Source organism: Cibotium barometz, chromosome 49 (assembly GCF_041138505.1).
Source record: "Cibotium barometz isolate CiBa-2024 chromosome 49, ASM4113850v1, whole genome shotgun sequence".
Classification (NCBI taxonomy): Eukaryota; Viridiplantae; Streptophyta; class Polypodiopsida; order Cyatheales; family Cibotiaceae; genus Cibotium; species Cibotium barometz.
Window position 1 is genome coordinate 290,210 of NC_141094.1, and position 11,146 is coordinate 301,355.

The 11,146-nt window shown below is 41.8% G+C and overlaps 2 pseudogenes across 1 annotated transcript; both read left to right on the plus strand.

Annotated features, from left to right (window-relative positions):
* The first annotated feature begins 3,870 nt into the window (after positions 1-3,870).
* Positions 3,871-4,847, plus strand: LOC147610166 (uncharacterized; annotated as a pseudogene).
* A 3,111-nt stretch (positions 4,848-7,958) lies between these two features.
* LOC147610167 (CASP-like protein 2U2) lies at positions 7,959-10,645 on the plus strand (annotated as a pseudogene). Its single transcript, XR_015264049.1, has 3 exons — positions 7,959-8,326; positions 8,977-9,106; positions 10,454-10,645. The product of XR_015264049.1 is annotated as a CASP-like protein 2U2 (transcript).
* The last annotated feature ends 501 nt before the right edge of the window (positions 10,646-11,146 follow it).

Consider the following 11,146-nt stretch of genomic DNA (forward strand, 5'->3'; position numbering starts at 1 on the left):
GGTTGTGGAAGTGAGTGAGGGCTGTTTTTGGCTGTGCCCAGCCTCGTGAGGTTGTCTGCTCGTTTTTGTGCCCAGTTGTTGAGGCCTGTAGTATGCACTTTGGTAGTTTTGTCTGCCCATGTTTGTCTAAGTGGGAAAGGAGTGACTTTAATTGATTAATTCAATTAAAGTTGTGTGTCCACTTAGAGTAGTCGGGCAACCTTAGTCTATGAGCACAAAACAGAGGCTACGTACTCACATTATTTCAATTAAAGTCGTGTGTCCACTTAGAGTAGTCGGGCAACCTTAGTCTACGTACTCACATTTTCTTATGCTGTGTACACTCTGCCATGTGGTTAAGACTTCTATATGGATAGAACCAACAGACTTTCATAGGTTCTAGATCAACTATATATGGATACAAGCTCTACCATGTGGTGGAGGCAAAGTTCTTTAGGTTCTAGGTCTACCACATGGTAGAGCTTGACTTTAAGAGGTTCTAGCTCCACCGCATGATATAGTTAGGCTTCATGGATGCTAGAATGGTGGAGATATAGCTAGAATGCATTGATCTAGCTCTACCATGTGGTGGAGCTAGAATGCATTGATCTAGCTCTACCATGTGGTAGAGCTATATCAAAGTATTCTATCTAGACCACATTGATAAAGCCGTTCCATGATGCTAAACCATTATATTTTCCATGATGACTATCTCGCCAAATGGCTATGATATATTATCTTGCTTGAGATGGAAAAGCTGGTTTAGAATGAAAAAGAAGCTACTTGCTTGGAAAAATGATATAGTAATGTTAGAATGCATAAATCTAGCTCTTACAAGTAGTGGGGCTAGAATGCAATGATCCAACTCAACCATGTGGTAGAGCTAGAATCCTTTGAAGTCTAGCTCTACCATGTGGTGGAGCTAGAAATTAGCTCCACCATGTGGTGGAGCTAGAATCGCATTTGAGGTCCAGCTCTACCATGTGGTAGAGCTAGAATGCATTGATCTAGCTCTACCATGTGGACCATGTGGTAGAGCTATGTCAAAGTATTCTATCTAGTCCAAATTGTAGACCTATTGAAATCTAGATCTACCACAGGGTAGGATTGAAGTAAATGAGAGGATCCCTAGCTCTATCATCTTAGATTTACCCTAAGAATGATTGTCCAAGAACAAGAATGGCCCTAGGGCTATTCTTGCCTTCACACAAGCACTTAAACACAGATTAATTTTTTTCAAAATAGAAAAAAATTTAAAATTAGAAAAGTTAAAATTAGAAAAGTTAAAAAAGTTAAAACTTTCACCTTTTCAAAAAAGTTAAAATTAAAAATTTAAATTTTAAAAATTTCCCCCCCAATTTCAAATTTCAAAAATTTCCATCTACTAAAATCACAATACCCTTAAAGTCTGAATGAAGGAGCCTAGCTATGGTGGTGGAAGAGGAGCTTCTTTATGGGAGGAGCCAGTAGACTTCCATAGGTTCTAGGTCTACCACATGGTAGAGCTTCACTTCAATGGGTTCTAGCTCATCGCACGTCAATGTGTTTTGTCAGAAAGCTCTCTTTGGAAGAAGGACTTGGGATCCACCCTTAAGTTCTAATAGCAGGTGGACATTCAAGATGAGCACCATACGGTAAAGCTAGACTTGATGTGGCGAGCTAAAATTTATTAGTCTAGCTCTACCATGTGGTTAAGACTTCTATATGGATAGAACCAATAGACTTTCATAGGTTCTAGATCAACTACATATGGATACAAGCTCTACCATGTGGGGTGGAGGCAAAGTTCTTTAGGTTCTAGGTCTATCACATGGTAGAGCTTGACTTCAAGAGGTTCTAGCTCCACCGCATGATATAGTTAGGCTTCATGGATGCTAGAATGGTGGAGATATAGCTAGAATGCATTGATCTAGCTCTACCATGTGGTAGAGCTATATCAAAGTATTCTATCTAGACCACATTGATCAAGCCGTTCCATGATGCTAAACCATTAAAAAATTTAAAATTAGAAAAGTTAAAAAGTTAAAATTGGAAAAGTTAAAAAAGTTAAAACTTTCACCTTTTCAAAAAAGTTAAAATTAAAAATTAAAAATTTAAAATTTCCCCCCCAATTTCAAATTTCAAAATTTTCCATCTACTAAAATCACAATACCCATCAAGTTTGAATATTGTTTTCCCTCCTACTTCCACGGGTCGTAGAAGAATCAAGTGATTAGAGAAAGGTACATGCTCTCCTAAGATTTTGTTACACAAATCATAATTACATAATGCTTAGAGATACTAATAACATCATTGTACATAGACGTGCATTTTTTATGCGTATGCATGTAAAATATGTGTTTATATTGTAGAGAGAGAGAGATGTATTTGTTTATGTATATATGCGTTTATATTATTGTAGAGAGAGATGTGTTTGTTTGTATGTGTGTGTGTGTGTGTGTGTGTGTTATTAGAAAGGTACTATTAAGAGAACGATTAAAGGATTTAAATTAACTTCAATTTTTGAATTCAAATAATAAGCATAGGTTTGTTAATATATCTTTGCGTATTTATGAGAAAGAGAGAGAAGTGAGTGTATATTGTGTATGTGTATATGTGTGTGTTAGATGTAGAGGGAGGGAAAACTGCATGTATATATGTGTGTGGGTGTATTGTTGAACATAAAAAGAAGATTAATTAATCTTCTTTTTATGTTCAACAATAAATTAATCTTCTTTTTATGTTCAACAATACACCCACACACATATATACATGCAGTTTTCCCTCCCTCTACTAACATACACACTATTTGTGTATGTATATGTGTGTGTGAGTGTGTGATTGTGTTCTTAATTTTTTTTTTAAAATTTTAATCAATTAAGATTTAGCAATTAAGAGATGAGAGAAAGAGAGAGAGATAGATCTGTAGCAACAGAGCAGACATTGAGAGAGATCGATGTGCCTGTTGTTCGTGTTGCTCCTCCTCAAGCGTCGCCTCTACTGCTCGCTCTGCTCGCACGGCCTCGCAAGCTGCTGCTCACAAGCTGCTCGCACGGCACGCTGTCGCCTCTGCTCGCACGGCCTTGCTGCTGCTTGCTGCTGCCCGCCTCTGCTCGCACGGCCGTCGTGCACCTCTGCTCGCCGTGCGCCTCTGCGTGCACCTCTGCTGCTCGGCTGCTCGCGCTGCTGCTCTTCCACGCGCTCTTCCCTTTACGTCGCTAGCTTGCTTCCTAGAAGACCTAGTGTATAGTATATAGTATATACTATACTATATAGTATATACTATATAGTATAGTATATAGTATATAGTATATACTATATAGTATATAGTATATATTATATATACACTATATACAATTAGTATATAGTATATTATATACTATATACAATATATATATTATATATTATATACTATATACTATATAATATATAATATATACAATATAATATATATTATATATATATTGTGACGTGTACACGACTAGGGAACAGCTTCCGGGCTGGCAGTTAAAGTAGTTAGTTGGCGGTTAGAGGAGTCCTTCTTGGAAGGCTACGTATATGTATTAAAAGGCATGACATGCAAGATGAAGAGGAGGATTTTTCTGGTTCTACGTGTCTTGTATTCTTTCTGCCATACATCCGCATCACACACAGGCACATAGGCACATCACATTTTGGTGGAGACAATGGGCACGCAATCTGAGTGTAGCATCCACAGACCCTAGTGCACACTTGCCACAAGTTTTCTTACTCTGCCACCATGAGCCACAATGTTTCTCCCTCACATCGTCCTTCTTCACCTGTGTATGAGGACGCATCATCCATGCACCCAGAGTTTAGAGCACAATCAAAACCACTTCCCTTAGAGGCTATGTTTAATGCGATGTCTTCTTTACTCGTTCAAGTAAATTTGACTAATCAAGCATTAGTGAATTACTTGCATAATCAATAGGGCAGACAATCAAGATCTGACCCGAAGGTTCGCTTCTTAGGGTTGCTGACAGAAGACATACTCACATGGTTGGATCACTTTGAAAATGTGGCAAGCTATCATTTGTGGTCCGACGATCGAAAAGCCATGGAAATGAAAACCATCCTTGAGGGGATAGTCGCAACTTGGTATGTGCAACAGCTGGAAGAAGCCAAGAGCAATTGGACTACACTCAAACAACTCTTAATCCAGAATTTTGCCCAGCTAAATGTTGCACATTCGGCATTACAGCAAATCAGTAAGTTGAAGCAAGCACTTAAAGAGCCGGTAGCTAATTTTGCAGTCAAAATCAATCAGCTTCTTCTGCGGGCAGACCCATCTATGACTGAACCAATGAAGCTCTTCTTCTTATGGCCTCGAATGCAGCCTGATCTCGCAAGACGCGTCAAAGATCAAGGACCCAGAAGCTTCCATGAGGCAATTGAGATTGCCCAACGCATAGAAGCCACCATTGACGGGGATTCCTATTTCCCATCAACAAGCCTCCTGGCAAGGCCCAACATGGACACCCCTATACCCATGGACATAGACCTCTAGAATGCACAGTTGGCTAGCAGGAGAGGCCTACCAAATCGTGATGCCTAGGGTCGTCCAAAATGCTTCTATTGTAACAACTACGGCCATGTCAAGAAACACTGTAGGAAATTACAGAGCCACCAAATTCAGAATGCCCAGGTTCAGGTCTCTGAAGCTGCCCACTTTGGCAACATCTCGGAAAACATCTGAGCGAGTGGTTGATGGAGGCCAACCATTCGCAAGTCCAAGCATCAAGCCGGTCTTCCAGAGGTGATGTATGCTCCACATTAGTTCTAACTCATAATCAATCACTAGAAGCACTACTAGACACAGGAAGTTCTATCTCTTCCATTAGTCAGCACATCGCATCTTCCCTGCACTTAGCACTCAAACGTGCCCCCTCCATTTCTGTTCTTTTTGGAGATAAACAAAAACTATATCACACAGCCACTGTAGCAACTCTCACATTTTCCGTTTCATATTCCTCATTTACTCATGATTTTTATGTTCTCCCAAATCAATTATTTCCCCTCACGATTGGATGTGATTGGTTTATTAAACACAGAGTAAGGTTAGATTTTGACAAGCACATACTATCTATCCCTAACTCTCTTCCTATTCCTATTTTTCTAGAAACACACAGTTCACAAATTCAGCGCACCCAGCAGCAATTAGATCATTCTCAGACACCTGACAAGGCCACCTGCACAGCCGATCTTCATGCAATTCTAGCTCCTTGGTTCTTGTCATGTGAAGTAGGTCTCTTCTTGGAGTAATTGGTTTTGTTGATCTGCATGGTACACAGTTAGATCGATGCATTCTAGCTCCACCACATGGTAGAGCAGCTAGACCTTAAATGCAATTCTAGCTGCTCCACCACATGGTAGAGCAGCTAGACCTTAAATGCAATTCTAGCTCCACCACATGGTAGAGCTAGATCCTTGGTTCTCATCATGTGAAGTAGGTCTCTTCTTGGAGTAATTGGTTTTATTGATCTGCATTAGCTCCACCACATGGTAGAGCTAGACCTCAAATAATTGTAGCTCTACGATGTGGTCTAGGTGGAATACAGCTCTACCACATGGTAGAGCTAGACCTCAAATAATTGTAGCTCTACGATGTGGTCTAGGTAGAATACAGCTCTACCACATGGTAGAGCAAGATCAAATGCAATTGTAGCTCCTTGGTTCTTGTCATGTGAAGTAGGTCTCTTCTTGGAGTAATTGGTTTTGTTGATCTGCATGGTACACAGTTAGATCGATGCATTCTAGCTCTACCACATGGTAGAGCAGCTAGACCTTAACTGCAATTCTAGCTCCACCACATGGTAGAGCTAGATCCTTGGTTCTCATCATGTGAAGTAGGTCTCTTCTTGGAGTAATTGGTTTTATTGATCTGCATTAGCTCCACCACATGGTAGAGCTAGACCTCAAATAATTATAGCTCTACGATGTGGTCTAGGTAGAATACAGCTCTACCACGTGGTAGAGCAAGATCAAATGCAATTCTAGCTCCTTGTTTCTTGTCATGTGAAGTAGGTCTCTTCTTGGAGTAATTGGTTTTGTTGATCTGCATGGTACACAGTTAGATCGATGCATTCTAGCTCCACCACATGGTAGAGCTAGATCCTTGGTTCTCATCATGTGAAGTAGGTCTCTTCTTGGAGTAATTGGTTTTATTGATCTACATTAGCTCCACCACATGGTAGAGCTAGACCTCAAATAATTGTAGCTCTACGATGTGGTCTAGGTAGAATACAGCTCTACCACATGGTAGAGCTAGACCTCAAATAATTGTAGCTCTACGATGTGGTCTAGGTAGAATACAGCTCTACCACGAGCAAGATCAAATGCAATTCTAGCTCCTTGGTTCTTGTCATGTGAAGTAGGTTTCTTCTTGGATTAATTGGTTTTGTTGATCTGCATGGTACATAGTAGGTTTCTTCTTGGATTAATTGGTTTTGTTGATCCACATGGTAGAGCAGCTAGACCTTAACTGCAATTCTAGCTCTGCCACATGGTAGAGCTAGATCCTTGGTTCTCATCATGTGAAGTAGGTCTCTTCTTGGAGTAATTGGTTTTATTGATCTGCATTAGCTCCACCACATGGTGGAGCTAGACCTCAAATAATTGTAGCTCTACGATGTGGTCTAGGTAGAATACAGTGGTAGAGCAAGATCAAATGCAATTCTAGCTCCTTGGTTCTTGTCATGTGACGTAGGTCTCTTCTTGGAGAAATTGGTTTTGTTGATCTGCATGGTACACAGTTAGATCGATGCATGGTACACAGTTAGATCTTGTCATGTGACGTAGATCTCTTCTTGGAGAAATTGGTTTTGTTGATCTGCATGGTACACAGTTAGATCTTGTTATGTGACGTAGGTCTCTTCTTGGAGAAATTGGTTTTGTTGATCTGCATGGTACACAGTTAGATCGATGCATTCTTGCTCCACCACATGGTAGAGCTAGACCTTAAATGCAATTTTAGCTCCACCACATGGTAGAGCTAGATCCTTGGTTCTCATCATGTGAAGTAGGTCTCTTCTTGGAGTAATTGGTTTTATTGATCTGCATTAGCTCCACCACATGGTAGAGCTAGACCTCAAATAATTCTAGCTCTACGATGTGGTCTAGGTAGAATACAGCTCTACCACGTGGTAGAGCAAGATCAAATGCAATTCTAGCTCCTTAGTTCTTGTCATGTGAAGTAGGTCTCTTCTTTGGAGTAATTGGTTTTGTTGATCTGCATGGTACATAGTTAGATCGATGCATTCTAGCTCCACCACATGATAGAGCTAGACCTTAAATGCAATTCTAGCTCCACCACATGGTAGAGCTAGACCTCAAATAATTCTAGCTCTACGATGTGGTCTAGGTAGAATACAGCTCTACCACGTGGTAGAGCAAGATCAAATGCAATTCTAGCTCCTTGGTTCTTGTCATGTGAAGTAGGTCTCTTCTTGGAGTAATTGGTTTTGTTGATCTACATGGTACACAGTTAGATCGATGCATTCTAGCTCCACCACATGGTAGAGCTAGACCTCAAAGTATTTGATCTAGGTAGAGCTGTATTCTACCTAGACCACATCGTAGAACTTTAAGGTCTAGCTCTACCATGTGGTGGAGTTAGAATGCATCAATCTAACTGTACCATAAACCATGTTGTAGACCTAGAATGCCTAGAGGTCTAGCTCTACCAGCTAGAATGCATCAATCTAACTGTACCATAAACCACGTTGTAGACCTAGAATGCCTAGAGGGAAGATTACATTCAATGCACACTTCAAAGTTCAGTATCTAGTACACTTCAATATCTCTGTTGGCAATCAAGAGAGAGAGAGATAGTCACACATGTGACACACACGCACAGATAGAGAGAGAGAGCGACACACACACACACAAACATACACGTGCACACACTCAGTGATAGGCAGAGAGAGAGAGAGAGAGAGAGAGAGAGAGATTCACTGGTGCTTGTTTCTCCGTCTCGGAACTTGCAGATATCTGTATCAGGTGTAGATACTAGAGCTTCTCATCAATTTTTAGTATCAATTTTTAGTGGAGAAGCAAATTTTTATATTGGCGTACACCTTGAAAGCAGAGTACCCTGTTGCTGCTCATTTAGTGAAGCAGAGCAATTTGTCCTGCTTTCTGTGTGTGGAATATAATTAGAGTGGGCGGAGTAGAGAATATGGGGTCCAAGCAGACGTGTGAGAACTGCAGCATTGGCATCCGTCTCCTCACCTGCCTCTTCTCGATTCCGTCTCTCATCTTGCTCCTCAAGAGCAAGCAGACGGTCCAAGCCTCCGTCGGGCTCGAGTTTGTCACAACAAGTAAAGTACTCAGATTCATCTGCTCTCATGTAAGCTCCTTCCCTCCCTCCCTCCCTCTCTCTCTCTCTCTCTCACACACGCACACGCACACGCACACGCACACGCACACGCACACGCACACGCACACACAACACACACACTCATGCACACCCTCACACATGCCGACTCTCTATCCAATTCATGAAAGTCTCGGTTCTTGCAATGCTTTAGCTCCTTTGCATGGCATTTTGCATAGTCTGCGTGGTAGCCGTGCATATATATTTGAACATCGTGCCGCATCGACTCCTGAAGCTTGAGTACCCACCCATGTCTAACACAATAGATAAGTTCTTATGCTTATTTCAATACGCCTTTGTGCAGCGAGGGGAGATATGTTATGTCCCGATGCTTACGCAAGAAGTTTCGAGCATTTCCAGGCCCTCTTTCCCTTTGTTTTGCTACAGTGCTCAACGTCATGAGCTTCTGAAAGTGAGGCTCAGTATACATGGCTAGGTGTGGTGGGGGGCAGGTGCCTAGGCCGGCAATCCCCTACCCCCCACTGCTCCTAGCTAGGTATGCAGAGCCTATCCCGCGCAAGCTCATGTTAATATTGTAATCCGGGAAATGTCGAAAACTTCTTGTGATAGTAGATGCTAGTGTTATGCATTGCTAAATGACACTCTGGTATAATGTTTCTCAGATACCTGGGCTTCAGCAATGCACTTGTAGGAGTGTACTGTTTTGTCACTCTTGTGAGCCTAATTCCTGCAGCGTTGGGCAAGTGCCAGTTGGGAAGGTCTGGAAGATGGACCATTTTCATTCTTGACCAGGTAATTTTTGCCTCTTTTGAGCTGAAGGTACAATATGCAAGGGTGGTTTATGCAATGCCTGATGAGTAATTAATGTTGATGAAGCATTGGACACGGGGGCTTTGTGTATGTGGTCTTCTGCATCAATGTAGGGATGCTTGTCCCCTGCTTTGACCAGTCTAGGATTGCAAAATTTAATGTGAAATTTAGCAGTTTTACTGTCCAATGGAGGAAAGGTTCATAGTTCCTCTGTCATCTCTTTAGTTGGAGATCCGCAAGACTCAAGGATCATACAAACACTGGCTGTCTGTGCCAGTGGTAGCTTAGAATGACTATGTAGGTCATGTCTTCTTGAAGCTTTTTATTTCTTAGGAATTTCATAGTTTTCTGAGGATCACGTGAACAGACCAAAAGGGCACATCTAGCATGAAGGAGCTATAGATGTGAGCGTTGTGTGGTGGGGTGCAGGGGTCTGCCGGCCCCTTTGCTCTTCTGCAGAGTCTCATCTGCAGAAGTGCATGATGTTGACACTACAGGGAAACATAAGGGAAAGTGGGTCTCTTGCCCACTTGGGAAAGTGCCCGAAACTTCTTGTGTTTGCGTAAGGAAGGCAAGCTTGAAGCCTTCTTGAATCTCTTACTAGGTACAATGCCCAAATTTATATGTGTATTGTTAGGTCTCGTAGTGGAATCTAGAAGGGGTTTGATTCAACCTTGGTTTAGTCCAAGGGCTTTTACAAGCATTGAGAGTCACTCTGCATACATGCTATAGCCATTTACTTTGTGCCGTTTGAAGGGTGGGTTCATGCAAGTCTGTGTCTGATAGCACTAGATTTCAGCTTCATGTTTCGGAGTGTCGTCAAAATTATTAGTTTCATATTTGGGAGTTCGATGTAAACGCAAGGCCTGGAGGTCTTGTAATAAGTCTCAGACATTTTCCCACAACAATTCCCTCTTTGGGAATACATCAACATTATCAGCTTCTGTTGGCAAGTTGTAGCATGTGTAGCTAGGCGCAGTGATGGTCAGCATGCTACTGGCCCCAAGTGGGGGGCCAACAGCTTCCAGGCCCCCACTGCACCTAGCTAGGTATGTGGAGCCTCGTTTGCCGAAGCTCGTGAGATTAAACATTGTAGGACACATTTTGGTCTCCGTAAGTGACATCTGTAATGTAGCACTACCTTTCTTTCCACACACAAGTAATCATTGTACTTTGCATTTATCTTGAGGTACACTCCCAAGTGGGAGCAGGCACCCACACAGTGGGCTGCATTTACACACATGGAAGTGTATCGTGAGTCTGGCATTTTGATACTTTTTTCTTGCTATGTTTTGAATATGCACGCCTTAGCGTATGTGCTACTTGCAGCAGCCTCATCGGCTACAGAGGTGGCGTATTTGGCAAAAAAAGGGATGACAAAGACGTCCTGGGGGGAGCTGTGCTCAATATATGGCCACTTCTGCCAGATGATGAATGCCTCGATTGGCTTTAGCTTTGCTGCTGTGGTTCTACTTACATTGCTTAGTGTGATGTCCGCATGCAACCTATTCCAGCTCTACAGAAGGCCCCTATTCGCCTCGAAAATGCGCCACACATCCCTCATATGAAACACACATGAGACACACCTCTCATATGAGCCTCTTGCACCTATGTGCTGCTGCTCTCATCTCTCATATGAAGTACACATCTCTGGTGGGAGCCCCTTGCCACTCATCTATTTTGCTGCAATCATCGTACAAGGCACTGTCTTAGTGGGAACCGATTATCTTATGTTTCTTTTTTTTCTTTTGAGAGTGAATGGCTGTTGCTATCAACTCTCTTTGAGCTGCTTTTCTATAATTTGTCTCCCTTTCATTGTAAAAGTTTTTGGATAATTATGAAGATATACCTTTTCCACGGTGTAGGTGAGATTTGCCAACACCTTTTCCACTTCATTATATGCACCCACACACCCATTTGCTTGCATACATACATACACATAAACATGTATGTGTGTGTTTGTGTCTCTCTCTTTCTATATATATGTGTGTGTAATTTTTTGCGTGTGTAACAGTGTGACAT